General features: G+C 41.6%; 1 long non-coding RNA gene across 1 annotated transcript; it reads left to right on the plus strand.

The window, feature by feature from the left end:
- Positions 1 to 9,532: 9,532 nt before the first annotated feature.
- On the plus strand, positions 9,533 to 14,694 carry LOC127048910 (uncharacterized). Its single transcript, XR_007773811.1, has 4 exons — positions 9,533 to 9,592; positions 11,926 to 12,029; positions 13,374 to 13,500; positions 14,488 to 14,694. It is a non-coding gene; the product is annotated as an uncharacterized LOC127048910 (long non-coding RNA).
- The last annotated feature ends 828 nt before the right edge of the window (positions 14,695 to 15,522 follow it).

Consider the following 15,522-nt stretch of genomic DNA (forward strand, 5'->3'; position numbering starts at 1 on the left):
TAGTTCATTCACTCAGGGTGCTGTGGCAGCTGTGTGTTCTTTCTGGAGTTTGCAACTGTCCCCTGACTTAGGACTCAAAAGGATAGAGTTATTAAGTTGCTTATTGGGGATGAGACTTGAGCTGTTATGAGATAATTCTGCTCTCAGTCATTCTAGGTGCTCTCTGTCTCTTTCATGTAGATATTTTAGCTTTAGGATACAACCTTTCCATCCAAACAGCTTGTTTATATAATTTCTGAAATGCGTCATGCCTTGGCTTGTCGTCTTGCCAAAGTTCCTCTGAGCTAATCAGGAGGAGATCCGTGTTCCTGGGTAGATGGTTGACAAACATCCAACCACAATATGAGTAGTCCCTTCTCATCATCAAATGACAAACAAGACATCTCTTATGAGTTCTTCCAACTTTCTGTCTGCAAAATTCCATGATCTTTATGCAAGACATCTTGTGCCAGCCCAGTCTCCATAAGATACATTAGGCACAGCATTTCTTTGAAAGTTATTGTGATGGGAACCGAACTCCTGCTAATTTAGCTCCGATCAGCAGCATACCCCTGCATACCTCCGTGTGGTATGATCCTTGGCCAACTCAGCACAGCTCTGCTGAGCTGTCTGCAGAAATCTCTATTTTGAAGTCAGGAGAGATTCTTTATGGAAAGTCTCTTCACATTCCTTACAGATTCTATACTAGTTTCCAAGCTCATCACGCTGCAATAGATTTGATTAATTTTCTTAATTGACTAATATTATTGATCATTATTGGAATAGTAAGACAAAGCACCTGTACCCTCTGTGCCTATCCTTTGTTATTATCTACATTTAATTTGATAATTAGAGGGATGGGTACATTTGTTATGAGATCTCTGTGGAGCTGACACTCAAACAGACAATTATGCCAAGTGTCAGATAGGCCTTATATGTTTTTTTTCAGAGGATTCACTTTACAGATTTTCACTTTTCACAGGATTCACAACATATCAACTGAGTGTATCACCTTGTTGATGTGAGCAGGGTCTGAATGCACTCTCCCTTGACATTTAGTGATGAGCAATCAGGACAAGATTTTAGGACCAGACCATATTCGCATAAACACACCTCCATGGCATAGTGAGCAATTGCATTGCTTTACCAAAGTCATCACTTTTGGCTTGCCCTTGCCTTACAAATCACTTTCTATTGAGCGCAGGGGTAATAGAATGTTGTTATCCTTACTGCATGAGTAAAGTGCAGCAGAACTAAACTTAGCCTACTGATTGAGGGGGTCACCTTACACTGAAACTCACTCGCTAAGTTGGCGGTAGAGATACCAAAGCCCAGTGAAGAAGAGGGGGGAGGAAATGAATGTTTTTATACCATGGGATGGGGTCATGTCTAAAGTATTCTAGATGTCACTTGAATTCTCTATTTGCTGTCCTAAGGTTGATCTGATTGAGAGTTCTTGTTTTGTGTATGATAATTAGAGTTGCAATCATAAGTACTTGAGTGTTAAGCCTCAGACTTGGTGGGGGAGAAGGTTGTAATGCAATAAGCTATCAAGGTCATACCAGCAATGAGATTCCTCACTACCTGCTAAACGTCCTGAGAGCTAGGTTAATTGATAGAACTTCAGACTGTGACATTGCAGCAGAGAGACAACGGGAGTAGAAGAGAATGTTAGTGGAAGCAGCAGCAGCTAGTGGTGTTGCTCCACATCTCCCCCATGTCCTGGGGTGGGAGTTGAACTCGTATGAACACACCTTTGAACTTTGGGTGTTTGCTGACCAACTGTGAGTGAAGTGCAATGGACAGAGAGGAGAGGAGGGTGCTAAACAAACATTTGTTCACTTTTCACACTGCAAGATGAGACACTGAAGCAAAGGGCATTGCACATGGTACTCTGGGGTGGGTGGTTGCTTTCAAATTGTGGTTGTGGTGTTTTCCAAAATTATTGCCTGATTCTCTTTCCCTTTTTATTTAAAATTCTCTTTGCTATACAGACTCAGTGCTTGCAAGTGGGGAAGTATTGCCTCTTTATGGCACCCAAGGGTGGTGTTTAATTTTCCAGGATTACTGGGTGGCAGCTTGAGCCGGTTTTGTTTTGTATTGTTAAGAGGAACCTCTAGGTATTGAACCCGGCTCTTGTGGCTGCTGACTCCACCTGGCAGAATGCTTAGATTTATTTAAAATTAATGTCTTGTTATAAGACTAGAGAGAGAAAGAGAGAGAGAGAGGTATGTAAGATTTCTATCTAAAACACAAAACCTGGTCTAGAATGCTTTCAATGTTCTTTTTAGGGAGATCATGTTGGAAATGAAACTTTCTCAAACTGCTGGGCTCTCTTGCAGAACATTCTAGTTATACCTTGTATTGCCATAGCAATTCTGTGTTTCATCTACTATTTTTCTATTATGACTTCCTAGACATGAAACACATAATATACAAAAAAACTGAAAATAGACAAAGTTGCTTCACAGCTTTGGATGAATTTACGGTTAGCTTAATTAGCAACTGTTGCTTACACAATCTAACGCCTCAGTGAAGTACTGTTGCATCACCTGCTATTTGAGATGTTATAAGGAGTTTGGCCTAAGTTATGCCAAGGATTCTGGCCCAGGCCTGGATGTTGATGACTTTATTGTTAATAATCAATACAATAGTCTCTGTGGCATCTTTACAGTTGACAAATCCTTGCCTCAAGGAAATTACAATCTAGGGTGAAGTGCTGGCGCTATGGAAGTCAATGGGAGTTTTCTCATTGACTTCCATATACCCAGATTTACATCCTGAACAACTACACCAATTGAACAGCTTTGGCCTAGTACAAAACTGACTGAAGTGAAGGGAAAAAGCCCCATTGTCTACAGTGGGCTTTGGATGGCAGAGAGCAATTCAGAAATCAGATCCTCTGAGAAGTGGCTTGGCACCAGACTGTGTGTGTGGAGAGCTGTGTATCTTTAATACACCATTAGCCAACCTTTATTGCATTTTAGTTTATTTTCCAATTTTACGCATCCACCCTATTCAGAGAGTTTTCAAGTGGTGGTAAAATGGCAAAATTACTGTAATAACTGTTTATAATGTTGTGAAAGGGCAGCGTGGATGTAGCCACTCTACGGTGAATGGTTCCCTCAGAGCTGTGCAGAGACCTGTGTGGGAGCAAAATGGGAGGGCTGTGTGGTGGAGGTGCTGGCAGAGACGTCACTGGCGGCATGGAGAGGGGCAGGCTTGGCTGCACTGAGCAGTGACTGGCATATCGTGCAGAGTGCTCAGCACAGAACCCCATGGTTTTTTCCCGGAGTTCTCCATTACAGTAATGAGACTGGAAATCTGGCTGCCATGTGTGATGTATTGAAAACTGGGTTAAAGTTACAAGCTATCAAATTAAGTTTATATGGGGTTTCTTCCTGCTGCTTGCAGGCTAGGGGGTGTGGTGGGAAGCATTGTTAGAGGGCTTTCCCTTCATCCTCTCCCCTGGTTCTTGCCACACAGACAGAGAGTGAAAGGCCAGAAGTCCCAAGAGCAGGCAATGCAATGTTTGTTGGGATTAGCTTCCAGCAAACATATGTCCCAAACTCTGATGCTGCAGAGCCATGTTTTCCCATGTTCCCACTCCCCATGCCTCAATAGGCATAATTATACTTGAAATGCATGCCCACAGTCCCACCCTTTACAAGTTATGGTATGTTCCGTTTTGGGAGGTTGTTGGGTGGGGGTTTTCATTCCCACCCCTTTTGTACCCCATGGGAGGGATAAGGAGTGAAGTTGTGCTCCGGTCAGAGGCAGGCATTTCTCTGGTCTTTTAGTGCTAACCTTACCCCCAATCCCCTTTTGCCCCTCCTGACTGGTTGCTTGACCTTGCCTTAAGATAAAGAGTTGAGGCAGTCTTCAAGTGCTCTCATATATTACATTCCCACCATGCCCAGTAACACTTTAACTGCTCTTATCTGTTCCAATTATACTAACAAGCCCACTTGGTTTAGGCAAAAGCAACATTTACAATGTCTGTCTTTGGTTTTAGTAAGAATTGTTTGTTCACAAATGTATATATATAAAAAACCAAACAGGCAAGCAAAAAAAATATTGTCTCAGGAGAAACTACAAACCTGAATCCTACATTGACACTAATATTCCTAATAAGCATGCAGTCTGTGTATTCAGCAGTCAGTCTTCAGAGAGTCAGCCAGAATGAGGTGGTATGAGTTGACCTCACTTTTTTAGGGAGCAGCTTGCTTTGTCTCTCTTTGTTTGGAGTTCTTGTTTACCATCATTTTGAATTCTAAGAAATGAAGCAGGGTTAGGTTGCAACCTTCCAGCAAGTGTGTTTTTTGTTTTTTATCTCATTTCTTCATTTTTGTGTCATGAACAAAATATCGTGGTTCTGGCACAGCTTGTCTGTATGGCCAATAACTCCCAAGTCATTGCTCCAACTCCCCTTTACACTATTAAATGAAAGTATCAAAGGGGTAGCCGTGTTAGTCTGGATCTGTAAAAAGTGACAAAGAGTCCTGTGGCACATTATTTCACAAACGAAAGCTTATGCTCCAATACTTCTTTTAGTCTGTAAGGTGCCACAGGATTCCCTGTAGCATTAAATGAAAAGGATTTGTAGCAGGTATGTAGCAGGTACATTCAGATTAATCCACATGAGTTCATAGAAAAACAAACAGCTGCTTAGACCACGGTAACCTAAACATCCATGTGTGGCTTCAATATTCCATAGAGATTAGTGTGTTTTCATTCAATTGTATTGTCCTTTCCTTTAAAATAACGGATTTCTAAGGAGAAGAAGGATAGAAACAACCATTTCCCCAATCACACACTCATTCCACCATGACACACAAGCACTTGTCAGCATTGTGATTTCACAACAACTAGATTTTCTTAAAAGGAGACAAGCCAATCTCTTTCTGGGTGGTAAAAGGTTCCCGTCTGGATTTCTCCAGATCATGAGATTCTTTGCATCCCCAGGGATCAGTGTGCCTCATGCAATTTTATCAGAAGATTTCTGACCAGCTCTAATGAGCCCCTTTCTCCCAGTAGAACAGTGTTCCCACTACCAGGGTTGTGCTGCTTTACTGAACCAGTAACTGACCAGTAGAGCTCTAACAGCACAATTCCTGTGTGTAGACAAGCCCTGAGGGAAATAAATCCCGTGCTTCTTGTGATTCTAAATGATCACTGGTGTCCTGTCTCCGGCGTGTAGTTTGATGTGTATCCAAACTGTGACTGATTTGATGGATTTCTAGGGTCTGCTCTAAACACAAAACTTGTACTGCTCTAACTATACGGCTCTAGCTGTATGGGTACAACCCATCTCACAGAATCCCTGTGGGGCAGGAAAACAAAAAGGTGTATAAATTAAGCCTTGTTCTGCATCCCAGAATTAATTTTATCCTTTTAATTAACAAATTAAAACATCACACTAAACAGATAAAGAACAGATGAGAAATCAGTGCACATCACAGACCTTCTGAGGTTCCCACCCCGCTCCCTGCAGCCTGCCCTGGGACCATCCACAAAGAAAACTGATGTCTTTGTGTAGCTAAAACATGTAATTGCCATGGAGCCATCACACAGACCTGAGTTTGCAATGTGATATGGCAGCAAAAAAGGGCCATTGTATTGTTTGGGCTCCCTACAAAGAGGTCTAGCGTCACGAATCACAAGGTAGAAGTCTCTTATCCACATGGCTCTGGTGTCCTTCCATAAGGAAAAATGTGGTCAGTTCTGGACCACACCTTATCTGAAAGATATTAGGAAACTGGGAGGAGGTTAGAGATGAATGAGAAATGAGCAGGGTGCAGGGAAGGGGCTGAACTGGGCTTCAGATATGACACTGTACATGTATCCCTGGGCACTTCAACCACTGAAGCAGGGTGGGACAATGAGAAAAGCCTACTGATAGAAGACGTGGTGGGCTCCTTGTTTGCTGGAGAGAACAGCATTCTAGCCTTGAGATGGAGCAGCTATATTATTCAAATAAATTATTTATTACCAGTGAAATTATTTGAGGCATCATCGGAGCACTGACAATGACAAGAAAAGGAGAAAAATGGTTTTTAAGATTCCTCATTTTCTGATAGATTACATTTTAAATGTATATTGTTTATAAATAACTATATATTTGGCTTGCATACACTATTAATGCATTTTAATCACTGTTAATGAATCTCATCCTCAAACTAGCATTCAAACTCTGACAGAAAGTATCAGAAAACTTCTAGTGGTTAAACATTTAAAGGAAATATGGGGAATCTGGATGGTGATGTAGGTACCTAGATTAATAGGCAACTAGTTAACTACACATTTTCAACACAAAAGAGTCAGGGTTGCATTTAGTTTTGGATGAAATAATTATTTTATTTTATTACTTATTAATTATTATTATTTACATTATTACTTCAAAAAAGAACTAGATAAGTTTGTGGAGGATAGAGTCACCTGGCAATGGCCATTGCATCTATTTTCAATTTCTTACAAACTCATGCATGATTTCTCTCTGTTCACCATCTCTGGTAGAAACATGGCGCCTGCACAGCTCTGCACTATTTTCATGAGTGTTGCAAGCACAGGATGCAAGATCCTCCATTATTTGCACAACTGGAAGAAGAGTCACAGGGAACATGACAATATCCTGGAGGGCAGAATTCTGTGGGACATAGAGAGAATCAATTCAAGATTGTTAGTGTCAACTGCAAATGGTGGAGTACTATGTCTGGGCCTGAGAAATGAACACTGACTGACTGTTAGCAACAAATGGTTGTTAAGTAGTTAGGAGAAAATCTTGATGTCCTAACCTTACCAGTTTTCTTTCTCCATGCATGTGTTTGTCTATCTGGTCCCACAGCATAAGCTTGGCCATGTACCTGCAGAAAACGGAAGGGCTAGAATCCCAGTGGACCACATCACAACAAAAAGTATTTGGAATAAACTGAAGCCATTGGTCAGAATGAGTTCTTTTGTATTCATTATTGACCAATTGGAGAAAAAGGCCTCCCGAGCAAACCTTATTTGTATAGACACACCTACTTTGCCAAGGTGATCAATTTTGGTTGGTTTTGATTAAAATTCACTTACATCTTGGATGCAGGGATGATGAAATCACAATGGTCCCTTCTGGCCTTGGAATCTATGAATCTATGAAATGTTGTTATTGTTGTTGCAAGGGCAGGACAATTGTATTTAATATGCCTTAATGACACGGTCACCAAAACTACGATCTCTATCTCGATGCGTGGGGTAGTGAGCCAATGCCGATGGAATGAGATACTTTGGGGGAATGGGTGTTTGTGTTTGGTGAGGAGTCTAAGGCTTGGTCTATACGGAGAGGGGGAATGGATCTAAGTTACACAACTTCAGCTATGTGAATAATGGAGCTGAAGTTGAGAGACTTAGACCTACTCACTGCAATGTCTTCACTGCGGTGAGTCGACTGCTGCCGCATCCCTGTTGACTCCGCCTGCACCTCTAGCGGGGGTGGAGTACAGGAGTCGATAAGAGAACTCTCGGGGATTGATTTATCGTGTCTAGACTAGAAGCAATAAATCAACCCCTGCTGGATCGATTGCCGATCTGGCTGGTAGTGTAGACAAACCCTAAGAGTTCTAGAGGCTATTTCACTTTTCTTTTCCACTGTTCAAAGGCAGACTTCAATGCACTCCATTAAAAGTCATTGTCACTTCTTCTAATCAGTGGTAATGAAATTGTTGATAAACTAGTTTAGGGTCTCAGCTATTAAACATTAAAGATTTTCTGCAAACTGTTGGTGTTCCTGGGTCCACAGCTCTGAGACGGGGTCAGCAAGAGCATTGGCTTGAACTAGGGTCCTTTTTATAGCTTGGTTCCCCACCCCATGTCAGCAGCCTTGGAGTGCTGGCTAAAACTTGGACTTTTGGGATTGCTAGGCTCTCTGCTCTGCAACAGGCATGAAAGCTGCCGTGGAAGACCTGACTGTAGCTGGGGCTTTCAGGGTTGGCTAGGCTCTTCACTCTGTGAAATTTCACTGAGACATTTGGCAAATTCAGTTTTGCAGCATGATCCCAAATTCCAAAGAACTTAAATTTTCAACAAACCAAAAATTCTGAGTGGATTTCGCCACCTCCAGTGTGACTTAAGAGTGAAGCCGTTTAATGTAACATACAATGAAGCATACGGTTAAAGGATCATAAACACGTGTGTTGGCTCTTTGTTGCCTTAAAATAATTTTCTCTAATGCTTTGTTCCATTAATTAAATAAACCAATGTGTTCTCAGAAGGTTGGTTGTCACTAGCTCTTGTCACAAACTATCAAAGGCAAGAGGCACAAGCCAGACCAACCTGCATGATAACAAGTGGTTGGCATAGAAGGAATGTTGTACCCAAATCCTGGTCATAGGGTATGTCTTCATTTCAGGCAGAGGTGCGTCTGCAGCCTGTTTAGACATACCTGAATTAGCTTTATCTAGCTATCTGGAATAACAATAGCAGTGAAGCCCCAGTAGCTTGAACAGAAGCGAGAGCTATAAAAGTTCACCTGAGACCCTGGAGACTTACTTGAGTTGCTAGTCTGTGTCTCCATGGCACCACTGCTATTGATACCTTAAGCTGGCTAGATCAAAGCTAATTCTGGTGTTTGTCTGTGTGCTGCAGTGACATTTATAATTGCAGCGTAGACATATTCTGAGAGTGGGAGACTTGTGAAATTCCAGCTCAGGACAGGTTAGTACCCAACTCTTGTGTCTAAGGGGGACATCCAGAAACCAGTGAGAGGACAGAGGTGCAAAGAGCCCTGTGTTTTGACATTTATCATAAAACCCTTTTCTTGCATTTTTCTGACATTTTCCTAGGCAGACTGTAAGCCCAACCACTTCTCCTTCTCTCCTGTCTGAATCATGTGAATGAGTCGAACCCTGAGAGAACACCAGCAGGCACTATTATCTTCACCAGGCTTGACACATCAGCAATTTGTGTCTATACTTTTGACTATTATTGTTAAGACTCAGAGGGGTAGCCGTTTTAGTCTGGATCTGTAAAAGCAGCAAAGAATCCTGTGGCATCTTATAGACTAACAGACGTTTTGGAGCATGAGCTTTCGTGGGTGAATACCTGCATCTGACGAAGTGGGTATTCACTCACGAAAGCTCATGCTCCAAAACGTCTATTAGTCTATAAGGTGCCACAGGACTCATTGTTAAGACTGAGGGTTTGACAGGGAATCATGTCAAGTTGGCCAAGCCCCACACTGCAGGGCCACCCCAGGGAAGTGGTCTGCAGAAATAAGTTGCTGATCAGAGCTAAACTGTCTGGTGTTCGTTATATGTCCCAAGATGTTTTGCACAAACCTTGGTGGCCTAACGTGTCTTACACAATCTGGGATGGCACAAGATAATTTGCACAAAGACCATGCAATTTTCCAGAGACAGAGTTGCAAGAATTCCAATGTCCAGAATGTGTTTGTATATTTCAAATCTTCCCCAGAAGCGGAAGTGACTTTCTGATTGGCCAACAGCAGCTTTACCAAAATATATAAAGCTGGGAGTTTTAGTCAAAGCATCACTTCCTGAAGCTAAACTATCAGGACGAGAGAGACAGTGAGCAGGACTGTCATCACCTGGCTATTAGGAGCGCCCTCTCTCTGGTAACTACTATAGTCACTTCTCTGATAATAACCCTGTTAATTCTTTCTTTAAAGTCCTGTCTAGGGAGATGGCTGTGAGATCCAGAAATAGAAGAAAAACACAGCTGTCATAACCTCTTGAGTGAATGAGCTACCTGAATGAACGTTCTAGATATCTTGAAGAACCTCTTGGGTTTCTGTGAGGCTGAGCAGGAGAACGTGCCTTCTTGCTAGTTTGAATGGAGCTGTAGCAAAACTATACTCATTATGTTTATTCCAGTGAAAAGTTTGTTATTGTAAAGCTATCTGAGGTAAAACCATCTACAGGATAATTCCTGTTACCTAAATTCCTTTTATCCAGAAATACTACTTATTCAAATGTCCAGTGTGTATCCCCCTGAAGTCCTGTGGCAGGTAATGACCCCTTGATAAACTAACCTTAAGGCAGTAGGAAGTACAGTTTGGGAGGATTTCCAGAGGAAGGGATGAGGACAGCAAGGAAGGAGGATGTAAATGATGGAGAAGGTAGGGGAGGCGAGGCAAGGTGAGAAGAGAGAAAAAAGAGACAGCACTCAAGAAAGAGACAGAGATAGGGGTTAAGGTGAAGACTGAAAGGGGAAGAGTTCAGGGAGAGAAGGGACCGGGGAGACAGAGGAGGAGTTAAGGGAAAGAGAAGAGGACGGATGGAGAGGAATGAAGAGAGGCAGAAATAAGGGTGACATAGAGAAAAGGGGAGAAAAGAAGGCCAGATGCAGGAAGAGAGGATGTAGCCACATGGGACAGGAGCCTTCTTAGCGCTTATTAAGTGCTTCCAAGCACTGTCTTCCCTGGGCTCTGCAAACACCAGGACAAATAACGAGGGGTGGGGTCGGCTCCCTTCTCCAGTGCTATGAGTGGAGGAAATATCATAAACAGAATAACCTAACCATCTTTCTTCTTCTTTCTGTAATTTCTTAATTGCTTTAAGTACTGTGTTGAAGCATATAAATATGTAAATGTGTGATAACTCCTCCCCCTGCACTTGGACAGAAAAAGGAAGAAGCTTTGAGTTGACTGGTAAGTGAAACACTGTTTCCACTATTTCAGTATTTAGTGAACTTTGAATATTTAGTGAAAGTGGTCTAAGACCAAAGGTTACTGGTAAAATTCCAGAGAGGCTGGAATGGTTGCAATGAGAAGTTCTCAGCCAGGGAGAAGGGTAGCATCAAGCCTTCTAGTAATTTGGCAATTACACAGTGTCACAACACCACTCATGCAACTTTGGACTGGCTGCCCTTTCCCATCAGGATGGAGGGGCATCGGGTCAGATTTGAGTAGCATTGAGGGTGGCCAGGCCAAATTTGAGAGAGTGATGTTGTGCGCCCAGGTGCCACATAACAAGGCCATTCACTTAAATATGGCCTTTCATCATGACTACACATTTGCAGCCCCATGAGTGAGTGACATTGTGATTTGGCACAAGGGGTCACAATACCCACTAGCAGGCTTCTAGGCTGAAATTAAGAAATATGGCCCTGAAAACTTTCTGACTGTTGATGTAAGTGCTTTGAAAAGGCCACCTGATACCACCAGCACATTCCCACAAATAGGTGGCAGAATCCATCTCGCTACTGTAAAAGAGTGGAGGGCAGGTGCAGGTAAAATATATGCTAATATTGGGCAAGACTGAAAAAAGGTTGAGAACCTCTGATTAAATAATTATCTGCATGGTGTTTCTGGGGTTTAATATGTAATAACTAGTTAAATTGTCAGCCTTAGTACTTAAGTAATTTGTTATGAGTTTCAAAAATCTAACGTTAGAGTTCTTTGGTTGCAATGACACAGGCACTTCCATAAGTCCATTGGTGAACAGGCTGATCCGAAATGAACAAGAATTGGAATTTAAACATTCCTACTTCAATGTTAGTAGCAAAGTCATCTCCCCAGGGTAGCTATAGAACCAGTACCAAGTTTTTCTAAATAATAAAACTGTAATAAAACCCTAAATGAATTGATGTGATTTATTATTTCTTTGTAAATAGAAATACCACATGATGAATTCATTCTTAGAAATTTCATAAACATGAACATCCAACCACCTTTCTTTAACTTTATGTAATTTCTTAATTGCTTTTAATTCTATTTTGGGCAATAAAATACATAATGTGTGATAAATGTTTGTACTTTGGCTAAGGAAAAAGTGATTTCCATGAGAAAATTAATGTAAGCCATTGGTTAATTAAAATTATTTTAAAAACATCTTTTCTTAAAAGAACACATATCAAAAATGTCATTTAGATTATAGCAATGTTTATACAGGTCAGCATGTCATAATTCCCAGTGTCTTAGTGTTCTCTGTCTCCTCTCTGTCTCAGTGTCTCTTCTCTCCAGTGAGTCTGAGTTCCCAGCCAACCTTCAGCCATGAAGATATTTTACCTGCTCTTTGCTGTTGTCTTCTTGGTGCTCATAGATGCACCAGGTAAGATGTCAGTGAAAACAATCAGTGATGCAGAGGGATATCTGGTTGTCTGGCGCTTTCCATTAGAAAAAAAATTCTAACTTTTTCTTATGAACTCTAGGCCTTCCCCTAAGAACAACCATTGAGATTTGACTGAATTATGACCACTCAAAACAAAATCCACATCCCCTCAGTGTTTTCCTCAGATCTTGCTGAGGCTTGCTGTGTAAATTACCTCACACTCTATCTGCACAGCATGTGCTCTTCTTATAACGGGCAATCACAGTACTGAACGTATGGATGGAATGCAGACAAAGGTAGTCTGGCCAACCCCTTATATACCAGTGGGTTTCAGAGATGGTGCATAGAGCTAAGAGCCAGGAGACCATGTCTTAAATTATAACTTCTGCTGTTTCTTAGTGTTAATAATTCTGTGCCTTTCACAATCTGACTTCTTATAAATCAGGCTTCATTTCCCACTGAGACGTTATACTGTTGGGAACAGAACCCAGATCTAGAAAATGGCAGCCACTCACGTCTATCTCTTAGCCCCACTGGATCTCAAAACTGTACTTGGATTTTTTATGAGAAATAATATCATCTCGGGGGTGGAACAGTGTTTGCAGACATGAATCATTTAGGGTTTTAGTTTCTATCAGTTGGTTGTAGATAGATTTGTGAAAACGCAACACATATTTTAAGCAAAATATTCTAAAAGATTTGGCTGTGCACGTTTGGACTGCCTTTTTAAAATAACAGGCCAATCAGGTAAAACCAAACACTGGCAATTAGGAAGAAACTATTCCCAAGTGAATCTTGCAAAGAAAATTTGAGCCCAGTCTCACAGACAGGCAGTAATTCAATCCCGAAGGGACATATTCATGCTCCTCTCTTCCAGAAAGTTATAGTCATCCAACCCAACACTAAGCCATTAACCCTATTTAATAAAATTGCCTCGATGATACCACATAGCACATCACTGTTAGACCCAGAGGGAATCAAAACCAAATCCCATCCACAAAGGAAAGTTAACAATGCAGGCAGCCCCTTGCTTACCATCCCTTAAAAGCGTGGGGCAGCAAAGGATGCTTGTGCTCAGAGCTATGGTTCTAAAATTTCCAGATGGAGACTCAGTGCCCCTTTTTAATTAAATCACTCCATTCTCTTTTTAGAGGCTACCATTGAATTTGGAGAGAACTACAACCATTTAAATAGTATTAACACTGCAAAAAATTTTTACACTGGGAGATAATGGGGCTGACTTGGCCTGGTCTCAGTGAATGGGAAATGCCTGGCATCCTAGAATCACAGCCCTTGTTTACCCTGCTCTGCAGAATGAAAATTAAGACTCTTTTTTTCCCTCAGGATTCTCCCAGGCCCGGGTGACCCCAGGGGGATGTAAACGCTATGGGGGTTCCTGCTTCTTTTGGCGATGTCCCACCCCTTCTACATACTTTGACAAATGCATTCCAGTTGGCCATTGCTGCGTAAAGTAAGCTCAACATTCCTCAAGGGAGACCCTGAAGTGGGAACAGAACTGTTTGTTACTCTCTTTCTGTTTAAGAGCTGATGAATTGTTCCATCCTTAAAGCAACTCAGCTCTGAGCCCTTTATTTTCCCCCTTTTGCAGACCAGGGGAGGTAATTATAAGAATCTTGGAGATTTCAATGTTTATATTGTTCAGAAGAATTTGAATGTTTTAAGCATGAAGGTTCCTCTCTAAAGTTAATTCGGCCACCTTGCAAATCTGCAGCTCTTTCTATTCTTATTCTGTTTGTTTCCAGCTGTATGTGCAATAAATTATAAAGGCTGTTCAGCTTGTCAAATTAAAGTTGCAGCAGGAACAGGTTCTAGAGAAAGAGTCTGGAGGATAAGAGACTTTCCCACCAACTAAAACACCAGAGAAGGGAAGATTGGGAAGAAGAGATGTGATGCTGGGAGGTCCTTGGGCTTCCAGAGTGGGAGCCAGAATCTAGTATACTAACAACTGCAGTGATGATCTGCTGGCCAATTCACTGAGCACGCCCAGAGATCCCTGCTCTCAGGAGGCAGGGCTATTAGCATTGAACTGGTACCAGAACAGAGTCAGGCCTCAGGCAGAATTAAAGTTTCCCTGCGTTCTTTGAGAGTTAGTGATCTATCACCTAAATAATGATGTCTCATTTTAGCTTCAGCTGTGGACAAGGTGTGTTTGATAGAACAACTGTGCATGGATGTGAGTCGTTCTTTTCTAGAGTATAATCTTTGTAGGCAGCCAATTCACCCATTTATATACCTATAATTATTCATTTTGAAACTCTAACAGAATGTTGCAATGTGGATAATGGATTCCCTGTGGTGGAGTTAACCAAGAAGCTGTTCACTCAACTTTCAGTGAATGGGCAATTCCTCCCATGCCATTTGATTTGAAATAGAATGTTGTATTATTCTTGTTCTATAGGAAGACATCAAAGAATCTGATTCTCTTTTCTATGTACAGGCAATAGTTTGACTGATTGTCTCTGGGAATTTGGCAGACAGCCACTTGCTTCTAAAATCATCAGATCCTGCCTCAATGGAATCTTGAAGTGCTGTCCAGTTCATTGAGAAAAAACCTTGTGAGCTGGAGAAATTCCAGAAGGGAGCCTTTGCATCACCCATATAAGATTTGTTACTCTCCTTTTAATAAAAGCAAGTTGGTGTGAGATCATCATGCTGAAGTGTCTGTATGTGGATGGGAGGCAAGGGAGCTGCTTCTATCATTCTCCTTTAGAAATCATCTGGTTTATATTTTTACAACTAAAAATACAATAAATTACCCTAAAAATTCCCTTTCACTTGTTAGTACCACACATGGGTATTTATAAACAATGGCCCACACATCTCTATAGGTTCCATTGAGCTACTATGGGTAGATCATTATTTCTTACAATGGTTACAAATCCTTTCAGTTTGTGGTATCAGAGAAGCTGGGTTCAGTCCCAGCTTGACTGTACAGTGTGCAATTCTCACCACGGTGCTCCATTCACCAGCCCTACCTCTGCTCTGAAACCTCATAGTCAAAATTGAAGAGAAGAGAGGAAATCGGGCCAACCTTCTTTTAGGCTCTGAGCCCTAATTCTCCTTCCTTTTACACTGAGTGCTGTAAATCAGGAGTATCTCTACTGAAGTCACTGTAGCTACGCCCATGTAAACTGGTGTAAGTGAGATCAAACTCAAGCACAAGATTGTTCATAAAATGATGAGAACAAAAGAAAAAAGTTTCAGTTGTTTTAGCCGATCACAAGATATCCAGATATCCACTTCGCCATATCTGATCCTACTCCAAAGGTTCCCCGAAACTAACCTGACCCAATGCACCATGCATCAGAAATTTGTGCCTTGGGGAAGTTTTTAACCTAAGCTGGTAGAAATAAGCTTAGGGAGTCTTTCATGCGGGTCTCCACATCTGTACCCTAGAGTTCAGAGTGGGGAGGGAACCCTGACAGTACCTTAGCTGGCAAGATCAAAGCTAGTTCCGGTGTGTTTCCGTGTG

The sequence above is a fragment of the Gopherus flavomarginatus genome, chromosome 4 (assembly GCF_025201925.1).
Source record: "Gopherus flavomarginatus isolate rGopFla2 chromosome 4, rGopFla2.mat.asm, whole genome shotgun sequence".
Taxonomy (NCBI): domain Eukaryota; kingdom Metazoa; phylum Chordata; order Testudines; family Testudinidae; genus Gopherus; species Gopherus flavomarginatus.